This window comes from Schistocerca piceifrons, chromosome 1 (genome assembly GCF_021461385.2).
Source record: "Schistocerca piceifrons isolate TAMUIC-IGC-003096 chromosome 1, iqSchPice1.1, whole genome shotgun sequence".
NCBI lineage: Eukaryota > Metazoa > Arthropoda > Insecta > Orthoptera > Acrididae > Schistocerca > Schistocerca piceifrons.
This window is the reverse complement of record NC_060138.1, coordinates 1,058,956,937-1,058,972,303: the sequence shown is the minus strand read 5'-3', so window position 1 is coordinate 1,058,972,303 and position 15,367 is coordinate 1,058,956,937. Positions and strand designations below refer to the sequence as shown.

General features: G+C 43.7%; 1 protein-coding gene across 1 annotated transcript in view; it reads left to right on the top strand.

Moving 5' to 3' along the window:
• Positions 1 to 15,367, top strand: part of LOC124796726 — a 1,132,495-nt gene that overhangs the window by 442,225 nt on the left and 674,903 nt on the right. The gene's annotated exons all lie outside the window — the stretch shown is intronic.

Sequence of the window (15,367 nt, the reverse complement as noted above, 5' to 3'; positions counted from 1 at the left end):
GAGGTCGACTTCTCGCTAATGACACCGCATAACTGTTACACCAGGCAAATAAATACTGCTTTACGTGCGGGCAGTCATTTCGTACTTGTTTCATAGGCCGTTTATCAGACTCTAATTGCAATTCTTGGACGTTTGCTATTGTGTCGTACTACGCATATAAGTCTTCCTACTTTATGTAGCTTCCTTCTCGAATATTTCGTAGACCAATCGAATGGAGTACTTGAATATGAGCTGTCTCTACGAGATAAGTCAGATTATCATCGGGCTACCTTCTCTTTACGTTACTTACTAACCAGTTACTATGACCAAATGTTCAAATGTGTGTGAAATCTTATCGGACTTAACTGCTAAGGTCATCAGTCCCTAAGCTTACACACTACTTAACCTAAATTATCCTAAGGTCAAACACGAAACACACACACACACACACACACACACACACACACACACACACACACACACACGCCCGAGGGAGAACTCGAACCTCTGCCGGGATCAGCCGCACAGTCCTCTGCGGCAACATCTTCAACAAATGTAGATGGACAGAGAGCAACAACTCGTATTGGGGAATAATTTTTATGGTTTAGAACCAGAACTGAAAATGAATAGTGTGGTGGAGTGAAATGACAAAATGTTAAAAACTAAACATCCAATTAACCATGGCCAGTTAATAAAAGAAATGTAATCACAAAGGGAATAATTCAAGGATAGGTTAATATAAGATTAGAGACAAAGCAGTAGTTCACATCACACTTTTGTCGTGCAAGTTTAATCTTCTTGTATGTCACGTAACAGGCGCAGTCAAAAGTGAAAGAGAGACTTATTGAGAAAGGTATGTAAACTGTTTATTATTTCAAAATTCTATGTTCTCACATGATTGTAAGAAGGAGCGTGACTAAAATATAACTTACATGTTTATTTGACACTACAATAAATGTGTGTCTGAAATCTTATGGGACTTAACTGCTAAGGTCATCAGTCCCTAAGCTTACACACTACTTAACCTAAATTATCCTAAGGACAAACACACACACCCATGCCCGAGGGAGGACTCGAACCTCCGCCGGGACCAGCCGCACAGTCCATGACTGCAGCGCCTTAGACCGCTCGGCCAATCCCACGCGGCGATACTACAATAGTGAAGCCACAATCACAGTATATAAAAATTTTTCTTTAAAAAAGAAAGGGTTACATTACCGGTTTCAACGAACTACGTCGTCATTTTCAAATGTAAAACATCAGTTGGGGAATATATAGTGGGAATTATGACCACACATCCGACAAAAATTACAAGAAAGAAATAAGACCAGGCAACAGAGGCAATGTTGGCACAACCAGGTCACTATAATTTATGTCTGTACTTGCCCAAACGTTCATTCCATGTCCTAATGTATAATGGACGTTTGGGCAAGCATAGACATAAATTGTAGTGACCTGGTTGTGCCACCATTGCTTCTGTTGCCTGGCCTCATTCTTTTCTCGTGGTTTTTGGCGGCTGTATGGTCATAATTCCCATTATATATTCTCCAAATGATGTTTTGCATTTGAAAATGACGACGTAGTTCGTTGAAACCGATAATGTAACCCTTTCTTTTTAAAGAAAAAAAATTTATATAGTGTACTGCGAAATAAACATTTAAGTTATTTCAAAATTGATCGCCATAACTGTTAATCCATTTATCCCACTGTGAGACAAGACGGTCAATGCCTTCGCCGGCCGATGTGGCCGAGCGGAACTTTTTTTTTTTTTTTTTTTTTTTTTTTTTTTTTTTTTTTGCCTTCATGGAAAAATGTTTGCGGTTGTCTATGGAACCATGATTGAACCCAGGCGTGCACTACTTCTTCTGAACAAATTAACGGCCACGAATGTCTTTCTTTAGGGCTCCAAAAATATGGAAATCGCTGGGGAGAGATCGGGACTGTATGGAGGCTGTGTGCGGCATAATCGAAACAACCTTGGCAATATATGGCTCTCCGAAAAAAAAGTAACAAAATTGGTCAAATGTATTATGAAACGATTTCTCCGAAAAGAAGTAAATAAAAAAAGATTAGAGAAACACATGACGCGCCTTTGAATGAAGCTATAAATCATTTACAGCAAATTAGGCGCGTCAAATATTTCTTTTATCAATTTTATTTTTTCCTTTTTTATTTTCATGTTTTGTTCAGAAAGCAGAAAAGTTTCAGATCATGCTTAATTTGATATTTGTTTAGTTTTTCAACATGAAAGGAATAGTTCCACAATTTTTAGGCTACTGTAACCTGTTGTGCACAAAATAGTTAGACCTTGAAGAAATGAATGTTTTGACATGTCATTTCTAGTGGCTGTTGTGCATGAAATACTTCAATTTTTTCCTCGATTCATTAATTGAGTTTTTCTTAATTATCTGGTTAATTTGATACCCTATTTCTCCATTTACTGACCTTCGTTCGGGCATGCACATTCGGACAGAAATCCGTTGTTCAATTTCTAGGGAGTCTTTGTTTTCACTCTGCTGAAACGTTTGACAATAATTACGGGATGAGGCGCATATTCAATAGACACTTCGCATTAATGGTTCATTGTGAATTAAGCTCATGACCTGAGAATGGTATTTATGTTCTTAGCTCTAAATACACTATGTGATCAAAAGCATTCGGGCACCTGGCTGAAAAGACTTACAAATTCGTGGTGCCCTCCATCGGTAATGCTGCAATTCAATATGGTGTTGGCCCACCCTTAGCCTTGATGACAGCTTCCACTGTCGTAGGCACACTTTCAATCAGGTGCTGGAAGGTTTCTTGGGGAATGGTAGCTTATTCTTCACCGAGAGGAGAGGTATCGATGTGTGTCGGTGAGGTCTGGAACGAAGCCGGCGTTCCAAAACATCCCAAAGGTCTTCTATAGGATTCACGTCAGGACTCTTTGCAGGCCAGTCCATTACAGGGATGTTATTGTCGTGTAACCACTCCGCCACAGGCCGTGTATTATGAGCATGTGCTCGATCGTGTTCAAAGATGCAATGGCCATCCCCGAATTGCTCTTCAATAGTGGGAAGTAAGGTGCTTAAAACACCAATGCAGGCCTGTGCTGTGATAGTACCACGCAGAACAACAAGGGGTGCAAGCCACCTCCATGAAAAACACGACCACGCCGTAACACTACTGCCTCCGAATTTTACTGTTGGCACTACAAACGCTGGCAGATGACGTTCACCGGGCATTTGCCATACCCACACCCTGGCATCTGATCGCCACATTGTGTACCTTGATTTGTCACACAACGTTTTTCCACTGTTCAATCGTCCAATGTTTACGCTCCTTACACTAAGCGAGGCGTCGTTTCGCATTTACTGGCGTGATGTGTGGCTTATGAGCAGCCGCTCGACCGTTAAATCCAAGTTTTCTCACCTCCTGCCTAACTGTCATAGTACTTGCAGTGGATCCCGATGCAGTGTGGAATTCCTGTGTTGAATTCCTGTCTGGATAGATGTCTGCCGATTACACATTACGACCCTCTTCAACTGTCGGCGGTCTCTGTCAGTCAACAGACGAGGTCGGCCTGTACGCTTTTGTGCTGTACGTGTTCCTTCACGTTTCCACTTCACTATCACATCGGAAACAGTGGACCAAGGGGTGCAGCACCCCATTCTCATCTCTCACGATGTCTAATGACTACTGAGGTCTCTGATATGGGGTACCTGGCTGTAGGTGGCAGCACAATACGCCTAATATCATGTAACCTTCCCACAGAAATATTAATAATTGAATGTTACTTCTGAACAAAATTTGGCTCCCATTTATAATCTCCGTGCAGAAATGCATTCACATTTAATGTACTCACAAAATTCTTTTCTCATTTAATGTTAAATTTGAAACAGAAAAACTCCTAAACCCCGAAATAAAAATATTCAGTAACCTGGTAAATTTTACGACGACAGCACCGCTGCGCCACGGCCGTGTATTCTGAATAAAAAAGCAAAAAATTCTTACCTCAATAAAAACCGCGAATATATCTGCTCTTACCTAAAATAATTTTTTGGGACAGCTCCGTGCAATGCTGGCCTATACATTTGTGATTCGTGGAAGGAATGATCACGCATTAGATAAATTCTTTAAATTGAAATGAATGCTTTTTTTATATAAAAAAATTACTTTATATTATGAAAATTATTATTATTAGGGCATTTTCAAGAAAATTGGATGACAGTTCACATACATTACTAGATATGCGCGAGGCTGCTTCTTTACCTTACACAATAATACTCATCCTCCAGAGTCCCGACCAGAGCAGACTGCCGACACGCGCAGATACGCGCACACTACTGCCGACTACTGCAGACTAGCACAGACTCCTGCAGACTACTGAAGACTACTGCCGACTAGCGACAAGCAACAACTAACTACATACTGCTCTCCGGTAAGAGACTCTCCTATGCCTTGCCTATTGTCGGCAGCGCATACGTCTTACAATGAAAAACTTATGTTTTTCGGGGTGTCCGGATATTTTTGATCACACAATGTATATGAAAATCTAAGAGCTACATCGTAGAAGTAAACTTAATGTATGACAATTGATTCAGATGAGTTTGATAAACATCTTGTACTCTATACACCACAGATAGTATTATCTATCACAAAACATTCAGATCACTTAGGTAAACATCTTGTACTCTATGTGCGAGGGTTGCCCAGACATTAATACACCGCATTTTTTTCTCAGCCGAAAAGAATGCTACGCATGCGAAAAGTTACTACGTACTATTTGAAGTCTACTGAGTGAGCGCGCCAAGTTTCCGTCACTTCTAAAAGATAACGTAGCTGCAGTTCAGTTTCAAAATGGCGTTTGCAGATGATGTACGTTACAAACAACGTGTCGCAATTGAATTTCTCACTGCAGAGAAAGAAACTGTGGGGAATATTCACAAACGCTTGTACAAAGTCTACGGAGCATCTGCTGTCGACACAAGTACAGTTAGTCGCTGGACACGGAGGATGAGGTTATCAGAAGACGGTTTGGCGGAGTTCCACGATTTGCATCGGTCCATCCACGGCTTTCACACCTGACAAGCTGCAGCGACAATCAGCAAAGGAAGTGTGGATGCAATTATCCGCACTCTTGGATATTCAAAAGTGTGTGCAAGATGGGTCACTTGGTGTCTAACGGTGGATCACAAATCGCACAGAAAAGACATTTCTCTTGATTTGTTGCAATGTTTTGAAGCTGATGGAGAGGACTTCATGTCCCGGATTGTGACAGGAAGGCATGAATGAAGGCTTCCCCGGACTTGCGAAAATAGGACAGGTGGTGTCGAAGCCGTAAAGGTGTATCGTGAGTCATGCATAGTTAGCTTAGTTAAGACCATTGTCCAGTAAAGACGAAGTCCTTGTACGGTACACAGTTTTACTCCGCCAGAAAGTTTCAAAATATCCCGATAATTGCGAGTAGGATTAGCGCGCCCAGAGTTCCGTACAAACTTAATTATGTATATAGACAGTTAATACATAGCGAGAATCGAGGATTTCGAAGATTCTTGCCTCTTATCGATACCGACGCTGGTACGATATCAAAATGTGTTACGTTAATGGCCTTATCTGTTGATTTGACGTAGAAGCTCAAATTTTTTGCACCACCAAGGGGCCATGGATTGTATACTACTGGCCATTAAAATTGCTACACCACGAAGATGACGTGCTACAGACGTGAAATTTAACCGACAGGAAGAAGATGCTGTGATATGCAAATGATTAGCTTTACAGAGCATTCACACCAGGTTGGCGCCGGTGGCGACACCTACAACGTGCTGACATGAGGAAAGTTTCCAACAGATTTCTCATACACAAACAGTTGATCGGCGTTGCCTGGTGAAGCGTTATTGTGATGCCTCGTGTAAGGAGGAGAAATGCGTACCGTCACGTTTCCGACTTTGATAAAGGTCGGATTATAGCCTATCGCGATTGCAGTTTATCGCATCGCGACATTGCTGCTCGCGTTGGTCGAAATCCAATGACTGTTAGCACAATATGGAATGGTTGGGTTCAGGAGAGTAACACGGAACGCCGTGCTGGATCCCAACGGCCTCGTATCACTAGCAGTCGAGATGACAGGCATCTTATCCGCATGGCTGTAACGGATCGCGCAGCCACCTCTCGATCCCTTGTCGTTGGCAAGACAACAACCGTCTGCACGAACAGTTCGGCGACGTTTGCAGCAGCATGGACTATCAGCTCGGAGACCATGGCTGTGGTTACCCTTGACGCTGCATCACAGACAGGAGCGCCTGCGATGGTGTACTCAACGACGAACCTGGGTGCACGAATTGCGAAACGTCATTTTTTCGGATGAATCCAGGTTCTGTTTACAGCATCATGATGGTCGCATCCGTGTTTGGCGACATCGCGGTGAACGCACATTGGAAGCGTGTATTCGTCATCGCCATACTGGCGTATCACTCGGCGTGACGGTATGGGGTGCCACTCGTTACACGCCTCGGTCACCTCTTGTTCGCATTGACGTCACCTTGAACAGTGGACGTTACATTTCAGATGTATTACGACCCGTGGCTCTACCCTTCATTCGATCCCTTCGAAACCCTACATTTCAGCTGGATAATGCACGACCGCATGTTGCAGGTCTTGTGCGGGCATTTCTGGATACAGAAAATGTTCGACTACTGCTCTGGCAGGTACGTTCTCCAGATCTCTCGCCAACTGAAAACGTCTGGTCAATGGTGGCCGAGCAACTGGCTCGTCACAATACGCCAGTCACTACTCTTGATGAACTGTGGTATCGTGTTGAGGCTGCATGGGCAGCTGTACCTGTACACGCCATCCAAGCTCTGTTTGACTCAATGCCCAGGCGTATCAAGGCCGTTCTTACGGCCAGAGGTGATTGTTCTGGGTACTGATTACTAAGGATCTACGCACCCAAATTGCGTGAAAATGTAATCACATGTCAGTTCTAGTATATTTGTCCAATGAATACCCGTTTATCATCTGCATTTCTTCTTGGTGTAGCAATTTTAATGGCCTGTAGTGTAGTATGTGACATAAATTTCTACTTGATGCGTCTAACCGTTCCTGAGAGAAAGGGGTCTTTTTCGTGACACGTAATTATAAATTATTCATTTTTTTTCTTTTACTTGTACTGTGAAAGTTGCTTCTTGCCAAAATTTCTTGATTTTAGGTCAACGGAAAGCGCCCTATTGGTTCTGATTGTCAGTTTGCGAGTATCAAAATTTGTGACATAAATGGTCTTATATTCTTATTTCATTGATTTAGAAGCTTAAATTTTTGACACTGCCAAGGGGCCGTAGACCTTAGTACGCAAAGTAAATTTGAACGTGATATGCGTACCCCTTAGGCGAGGAACGGGGTCATAACAGTCGAACAGAGAGACAGATGAAGAAAAAACGACAAAAAATTTTCGTATCATATAATTAGTACCGTGAAACCTTGCTTTTTGACCAATTTCGTTACTGTAGGTCAACGGGAAGTAAACTATAGGTTTGATGGGTAAGTTTGCGAGTATGAAAATTTGCGACATAAACGGCCGTATCTTTTGATTCAGTTGACTTGAAAGTTTAAATTTTTGATATCACCATCGTATAAAATTCAACTTGATACGTCATTTCGTTGCTGAGAAGAAGGGCTCTTAACAGGCGGGCCGGCCGTTGTGGCCGTTCGGTTCTAGGCGCTTCAATCTGGAACCGCGCGACCGCTACGGTCGCAGGTTCGAATCCTGCCTCGCGCATGGATGTGTTTGCTGTCCTTAGGTTAGTTATGTTTAGGTAGTTCTAAGTTCTAGGGGACTGATGACCACAGATGTTAAATCCCATAGCGCTCAGAGCCATTTGATTTTTTTCGTAACAGGCGGACCGAGCGACAGACGGACGACAAAGTGTTTCTATAATAGTACGGAACCCTAAAAGCGGCATACACTTTTCACTGAAGCGAAAGATTCGTTCTGGAATGTTTAATGTGTTTGTTATACCAATTGTAAACTAAAAGTGTACATCGTGGAACTAGGAGATATGCAGATGCGATGAGACACTGAAAGCTGGAAAGCGAGCCATTTTCCCCGCTCCGTCACCTCATTAAGGTCGCGGTCCCTGCAGACGCCCTCACGAGAACGGACTACAGCGTCGCGCGCTGCGGCCCGATTTACGTAACTGCTAACGGCGAGCGAGCGGGCGACCTAGCGTTGCAGCAGAGGGCGCTGCGTTGCTCCATTATAGCCGCGGTCACGTGACGGGCCGCTAATGCAGCACGAGCCCCGCACGAGGGCACACGTCGTAGATCAGAAGGCTGGGAACTGGCGTGGGCGTAAAAGGCTGGCCGCGTGAGGCGCGACCGGCGACGCGGGGGCGGTCGCGAAGGTCGGCGCGCAGTTTCGACGTGAATGGCCAGTAATGCAGCTGTCTGAGGCCGTCCTGGCAGCAGCGGGTACTTCTCAGGAGCCGAACAGCCGCTACAGCTCTGTCTAGTTTGCGCGTTCTGCCACTAAACTAAGCTCTGACGCGTACTAAGCGCCTCTTCCGTGCGTTCCAAACATTTAGGGTCAAAATAAGCTCACCTGGCGAAACATAAGTTACCAGGTCGCTCTGGAGCACTCTAGCTTGTGTCATGTGACCCTCCACCGCTAATGTTCCGTCTTGGCAGTGAAGTAGTGTGTATGAGCCGGCCGGCCGGTGTGGCCGTGCGGTTAAAGGCGCTTCAGTCTGGAACCACGTGACCGCTACGGTCGCAGGTTCGAATCCTGCTTCGGGCATAGATGTGTGTGATGTCCTTAGGTTAGTTAGGTTTAATTAGTTCTAAGTTCTAGGCGACTGATGACCACAGAAGTTAAGTCGCATAGTGCTCAGAGCCATTTTGTACGAGCCGGTGCTGGGCCGGCCACGGCGTGCCAAGCTGAACGCGCGCGGGATGTGAGTGCCGCGTGCGTGCGAGCCAAGCTCAGCCTACTTCGGCTTTACTCGATCCTTCCCGGAAGCACCCGGTACAGCGCGACTATTCCATTTTATACTGCAGTGTGGCATTTTCCGTTTGGCGCAACTCTCTTTAGCTTAGCAGAAACGCAGTGTCAGTGTTGTTTACCCCTCGTTCGTGGTCACAGTTCCAGTGGTAGTTTGCACAAAAAGAAGCAGTCTTGCAATTTGTCGTCACAAGTCTTTAAAAATGGTTGGGAATGACAGAAAAGGGGGACGAAAATTCTCAAAATATGCTATGCAGTCGCAAATTTGTTGTTGTTGTTGTTGTGGTCTTCAGTCCTGAGACTGGTTTGATGCAGCTCTCCATGCTACTCTATCCTGTGCAAGCTTCTTCATCTCCCCGTACCTACTGCAACCTACATCCTTCTGAATCTGTTTAGTGTGTTCATTTCTTGGTCTCCCTCTACGATTTTTACCCTCCAAGCTGCCCTCCAATGCTAACTTAGCGTTCCCTTAGTGCCTCACAATATGCCCTACCATCCGATCCCTTCTTCTTGTCAAGTTGTGCCACAAACTCCTCTTCTCCCCAATTCTGTTCAATACTTCCTCATAAGTTATGTGATCTACCCATCTAATCTTCAGCATTCTTCTATACCACCACATTTCGAAAGCTTCTATTCTCTTCTTGTCTAGACTATTTATCGTCCATGTTTCACTTCCATACATGGCTACACTCCATACAAATACTTTCAGAAACGACTTCCTGACACGTAAATCTATACTCAATGTTAACAAATTTCTCTTCTTCAGAAACGCTTTCCTTGCCATTGCCAGTCTACATTTTATATCCTCTCTACTTCGATCATTATCAATTATTTTGCTCCCCAAATAGCAAAACTCCTTTACTATTTTAAGTGTCTCATTTCCTAATCTAATTCCCTCAGCATCACCCGACTTAATTCGACTACATTCTATTATCCTCGTTTTGCTTTTGTTGATGTTCATCTTATATCCTCCTTTCACGACACTGTCTATTCCGTTCAACTGCTCTTCCAAGTCCTTTGCTGTCTCTGACAGAATAAAAATGTCATCGGCGAACCTCAAAGTTTTTGTTAGTTCTCCATGGATTTTAATACCTACTCCGAATTTTTCTTTTGTTTCCTTCACTGTTTGCTCAATATAAAGATTGAATAACATCGGGGAGAGGCTGCAACCCTGTTCCACTCCCTCCCCAACCACTGCTTCCCTTTCATGTCCCTCGACTCTTATAACTGCCATCTGGTTTCTGTACAAATTGTAAATAGCTTTTCGCTCCCTATATTTTACCCCTGCCACCTTCAGAATATGAAAGAGAGTATTGCTGTCAACATTGTCAAAAGCTTTCTCTAAGTCTTCAAAAGCTAGAAACGTAGGTTTGCCTTTCCTTAATCTAGCTTCTAAGATAAGTCGTAGGGTCAGTATTGCCTCAGGTGTTGATATATTTCTACGGAATCCAAACTGATCTTCCCCGAGGTCGGCTTCTACTAGTTTTTCCATTCGTCTGTAAAGAATTCGCGTTAGTATTTTGCAGCCGTGACTTATTAAACTGATAGTTCCGTAATTTTCACATCTGTCAACACCTGCTTTCTTTGGGATTGGAATTATTATATTCTTCTTGAAGTATTTGCTATGAAATGATATTAGGATACCATGCACAATGAATTTAAAGATTTACTTGGCAATGAAGTAGCAAAACACTACAACGATCGAGAGACTGGGTTAATTGTTCCGTACACCGAGAAACACTTTGTGCTAAATTTGCCAGTATGCAGCACATACAGAAATTGGTGGTAGGAATAGTAAAATTCCTGATTAATCCACTATCAGTTGCAGCAGTTTTCGACGGAACTGAACGAAGAGATAATGCTCACTAATTTTTTTTACCTGCTCATTAATTTCTTAAATATCTAGTCATTCAGTATAGTCTCACTGCTTCTCTACGACTGAATTTCAACGTCTCGGAAGTTATATTACTCCATCCAGGACACCACTTTTGTTTACCTGTCGAATGGCTCGGCTTAAGGTAGTAGAAACTTCTTCCAGAGAATATAAGGACGTCCACGCAAAGGTTTTTTTCGACTGTGGAAACAAGTCCGGTGGACTCATGTTCGGTCTGTCGTGGAGAATAAGTGGCCCAGCCTCGACCAACTGAGGTTGGATTTTGTGCATTTTTCTGCGTAGGTCTTGCGTGAATTTACCATAATACACTGTTGTGACACTTGTTCCGCGTGGGACTCTATCAGTCATGATGATTCTTTGGTGATCATCAGCAAAAATCATTATTTGCTTGATTTTCAATGAGCGCGTCGAAATTTTTTTTAGACATAGAGAAACTGAAGCTCTCCACTCACTTGACTGTGATTTCAACTCCGGTTCAAAGGCTGCATATTTCATCACTAGTGACAATTCGACACAAGACTCCTTGACCTTCACGGTCGAATCATTTCAGCAAGGTTGCAATGTCCAGGCGTTTCTACTTCTCTTCAGCAGTCTAAGGTTCTATCTCGCAGAAACTTTTTCCCTTCTTCATATAATTTGTCTGAATACGGAATGCTGATTTTGGAGAATCTCTGTGACTTCAGACAGTTTCTCACAAGTCGCTCTGCGATCTTCTTCGAGAGCATTTGTTCATCTGCTGACGTTTTTTACCTTCCGGGTTTTATATTGGCGTCAGTGCTCATACGACCACCACGAAAACGATTAAACCCTCGTTAAACTATACAACGGTCCACTGTAAACTAGCCACAAACGTCACTTAAGGAACTACGGATTTTTGTCGGGTTTTTGCCACGTTAAGTTTCGATCTTGATGTACGACCTATGGCCTTCAACAGTCACAGTACTCAACACCCCTGCAGTGTCCATTTCCACCTCTCACCAATTTTATGTTAGAGTACACAGCAAAAAATCACAACGATCGACAAACGGAATTCATTATTCTGTACATCGAGAAACACTTGCTGCAAACTTGGTGGTACCAACAGTAAAATTTATGACGTCGCTCGCATTATTCCACTGTCAGTTGCCACAGTCTCGACAGAATTGGTGCAAAGAGAATACAAACTTCATACATTTTTGCAAAGTACTTTTGTTAAGTACGAACGATATTTCGATTTCGATTTAAAACTCGCAATTGTAGAATTTATGAACGAAAAAGGAGTATAGGAACGAAAATTAGAACACTCGAAATTGATTGCAGACCTCGCATCTTTAGTGGGCTCGATTGGACACTGCCCACAATAAGACATTACAAGGTGAGGAACAAGTTCTGTCTGATTTGATGGAGATGCATTTAATATCATAATCGTACTATAGAAAGGATACATTCTGACAAATGCAGTTCGTTAAAGAAAACACGAAGTTTAAGGAGTTTACCGTGGCCTTGAAAGACTTACAAGGATAGTTTCTTAAGCGTAGTGAGGACACTGCCAACTTACATCTTTTTTCGAGCTTTTTCATGACCGTTTGTCATTACAGCTGAAAGCGACCCTGTACAAGTGCAGATGTAACTGATTGAACTGCTAGGTAATTCCTGTTGCAATGACAAATCCCTTTACGTTAAAATTGTCCAGTACATCTGCGTTGCTGTTCTGTGTGTCTCCATAATGAGCTTGCAAAAATGCTACACTACTGGCCATTAAAATTGCTACACCAAGAAGAAATGCAGATGATAAACGGGTATTCATTGGACAAATATATTATACTAGAACGGACATGTGATTACATTTTCACGCACTTTTGGTGCATAGATCCTGAGAAATCAGTACCCAGAACAACCACCTCTGGCCTTGATACGCCTGGGCATTGCGTCGAACAGAGCTTGGATGGCGTGTACAGGTACAGCTGCCCATGCAGCTTCAACACGATACCACAGTTCATCAAGAGTAGTGACTGGCGTATTGTGACGAGCCAGTTGCCCAGCCACCATTGCCCACACTTTTTCAGTTGGTGAGAGACCTGGAGAAAGTGCTCGCCAGGGCAGCAGTCGAACATTTTCTGTATCCAGAAAGGCCCGTACAGGACCTGCAACATGCGGTCGTGCATTATCGTGCTGAAATGTAGGGTTTCGCGGGGATCGAATGAGGGGTAGAGCCACGGGTCGTAACACATCTGAAATGTAACGTCCACTGTTCAAAGTGCCATCAATGCGAACAAGAGGTGACCGAGACGTGTAACCAATGGCACCCCATACCATCACGCCGGGTGATACGCCAGTATCGCGATGACGAATACACGCTTCCAATGTGCGTTTACCGCGATGTCACCAAACACGGATGCGACCATCATGATGCTGTAAACAGAACCTGGATTCATCCGAAAAAATGACGTTTTGCCATTCGTGCACCCAGGTTCGTCGTTGAGTACACCATCGCACGCGCTCCTGTCTGTGATGCAGCGTCAAGGGGAACCGCAGCCATGGTCTCCGACCTGATAGTCCATGCTGCTGCAAACGTCGTCGAACTGTTCGTGCAGATGGTTGTTGTTTTGCAAACGTCCCTATGTGTTGACTCAGGGATCGAGACGTGGCTGCACGATCCGTTACAGCCATGCGGATAAGATGCCTGTCATCTCGACTTAGTGATACGAGGCCGTTGGGATCCAGCACGGCGTTCCGTATTACCTTCCGGAACCCACCGATTCCATATTCTGCTAGCAGTCACTTGATCTCGACCAACGCGAGCAGCAATGTCGCGATACGCAAACCGCAATCGCGATAGGCTACAATCCGACCTTTATCAAAGTCGGAAACGTGACGGTACGCATTTCTCCTCCTTACACGAGGCATCACAACAACGTTTCACTAGGCAACGCCGGTCAACTGCTGTTTGTATGAGAAATCGGTTGGAAACTTTCCTCATGTCAGCACGTTGTAGGTGTCGCCATCGGCGTCAACGTTGTGTAAATGCTCTGTAAAGTTAATCATTTGCATATCACAGCAACATCTTCCTGTCGGTTAAATTACGCGTGTGTAGCACGTCATCTTCGTGGTGTAGCAATTTTAATGGCCAGTGGCGTACAATATTTCGAATGATATATTTGTGTGAAAGACCTTCTCGTTTATGAAAGTAAGTAAGTCACGCTTATTTGACAACCTGAATGCGAAAATCTGTGAACCGTATGCATCTGTCCGTACACCAATAGATTGTACCAGATAAAAATTATATTATGCCTTCAGTGGGCCAAAAATAACTAAATAATACTGAAACTTTGTTTCTTTTGTGATCTATGTTGTTGCGAAATGTGAAATATAAAACCAAGTCATATGTTGTGTGGCTGCACTGCTATTTAAATGCAGTGTGTTCGCAGCGTTCCCCTCTTCCCCTTCCTTGCGCTCAGACAGCAAGCCGTAATGGTGGGGCAAATGTGCAGTGAGGCTGAGCGCTACGGCACTCGTGCCGAGGCGTGGCCTGCAAACCGAATGCTTGACCACCCCTGTGCTAGTCGCTTTATGCAGCCACTGCAGTACGATTGGTGATGTGAAGACGTGACATGAGGCAGAGAGGAGCTCTCAGCTTGGCCTATACAATGTGTCTACAAGCGATGGTGTATGACACGCAGCCATGTAACATGTACGAACAATGGTCGTAAAGAGATACTAACCGTTTGTCAACAGAGAAAGGTGTCACACTTTGCCAACGAAAGTTGCTTCTATACTCGATAGGAACTGCTGCTGCCAGTGTATGCTGGTCCATCTCTTGTTTCTGAGCGAACATTGCACATGGATCTGTATGCAATGGGCATTTTCAATTGGGTACCTTGAAAAAGTAACAGTGCACATGCAGCTGCACGGCTTAAGTGGGGCAAAGAGCTTATAAACTGGACAGTAGCTGGCTGGAGGCTTGTAATGAGATCTTATGAGTCACGATTTTGGCTTTTTTTCATATGATACAGGGTAATGAGTGCACCGACGACGAAATAAGGTGATTTAACCCGCAGTGCGAGGAGGGTCCAATTCACGCCAAAGGTGGATCTTTGACGTTTTCTTCGTAGCTTGACTTGTCCCCAGTCATTCACGTTACCATAAACATGAACCAGGATGCTTATTTCAACAGTCTCAGTGACCAAGTGTGGCCCTTTTGTCTAGTGGATTGATGATTTCCTATCAGAAGGGCCACAGTTCATAGTATATAATTGATAAAAAGTCATCGAGTAAAACAGAAGTGATATCTGGCGTTCCCCATGGAAGTGTTACAGGCCCTCTGCTGCTTCTAACATATATAAACGATTTAGGAGACAGTCTGAGTAGCCCACTTATAATATTTCCAGATGATGTTACCATTTACCCACTAGTATAGTGATCAGAAGCTCAAAACGAATTGGAAAATGATTTAGACAAGATATCTGAATGGTGCGAAAAGTGGCAACTGACTCTAAACAGTGGAAAGTGTGAAACTTTCCACGTTATTACTAAAAGGAATT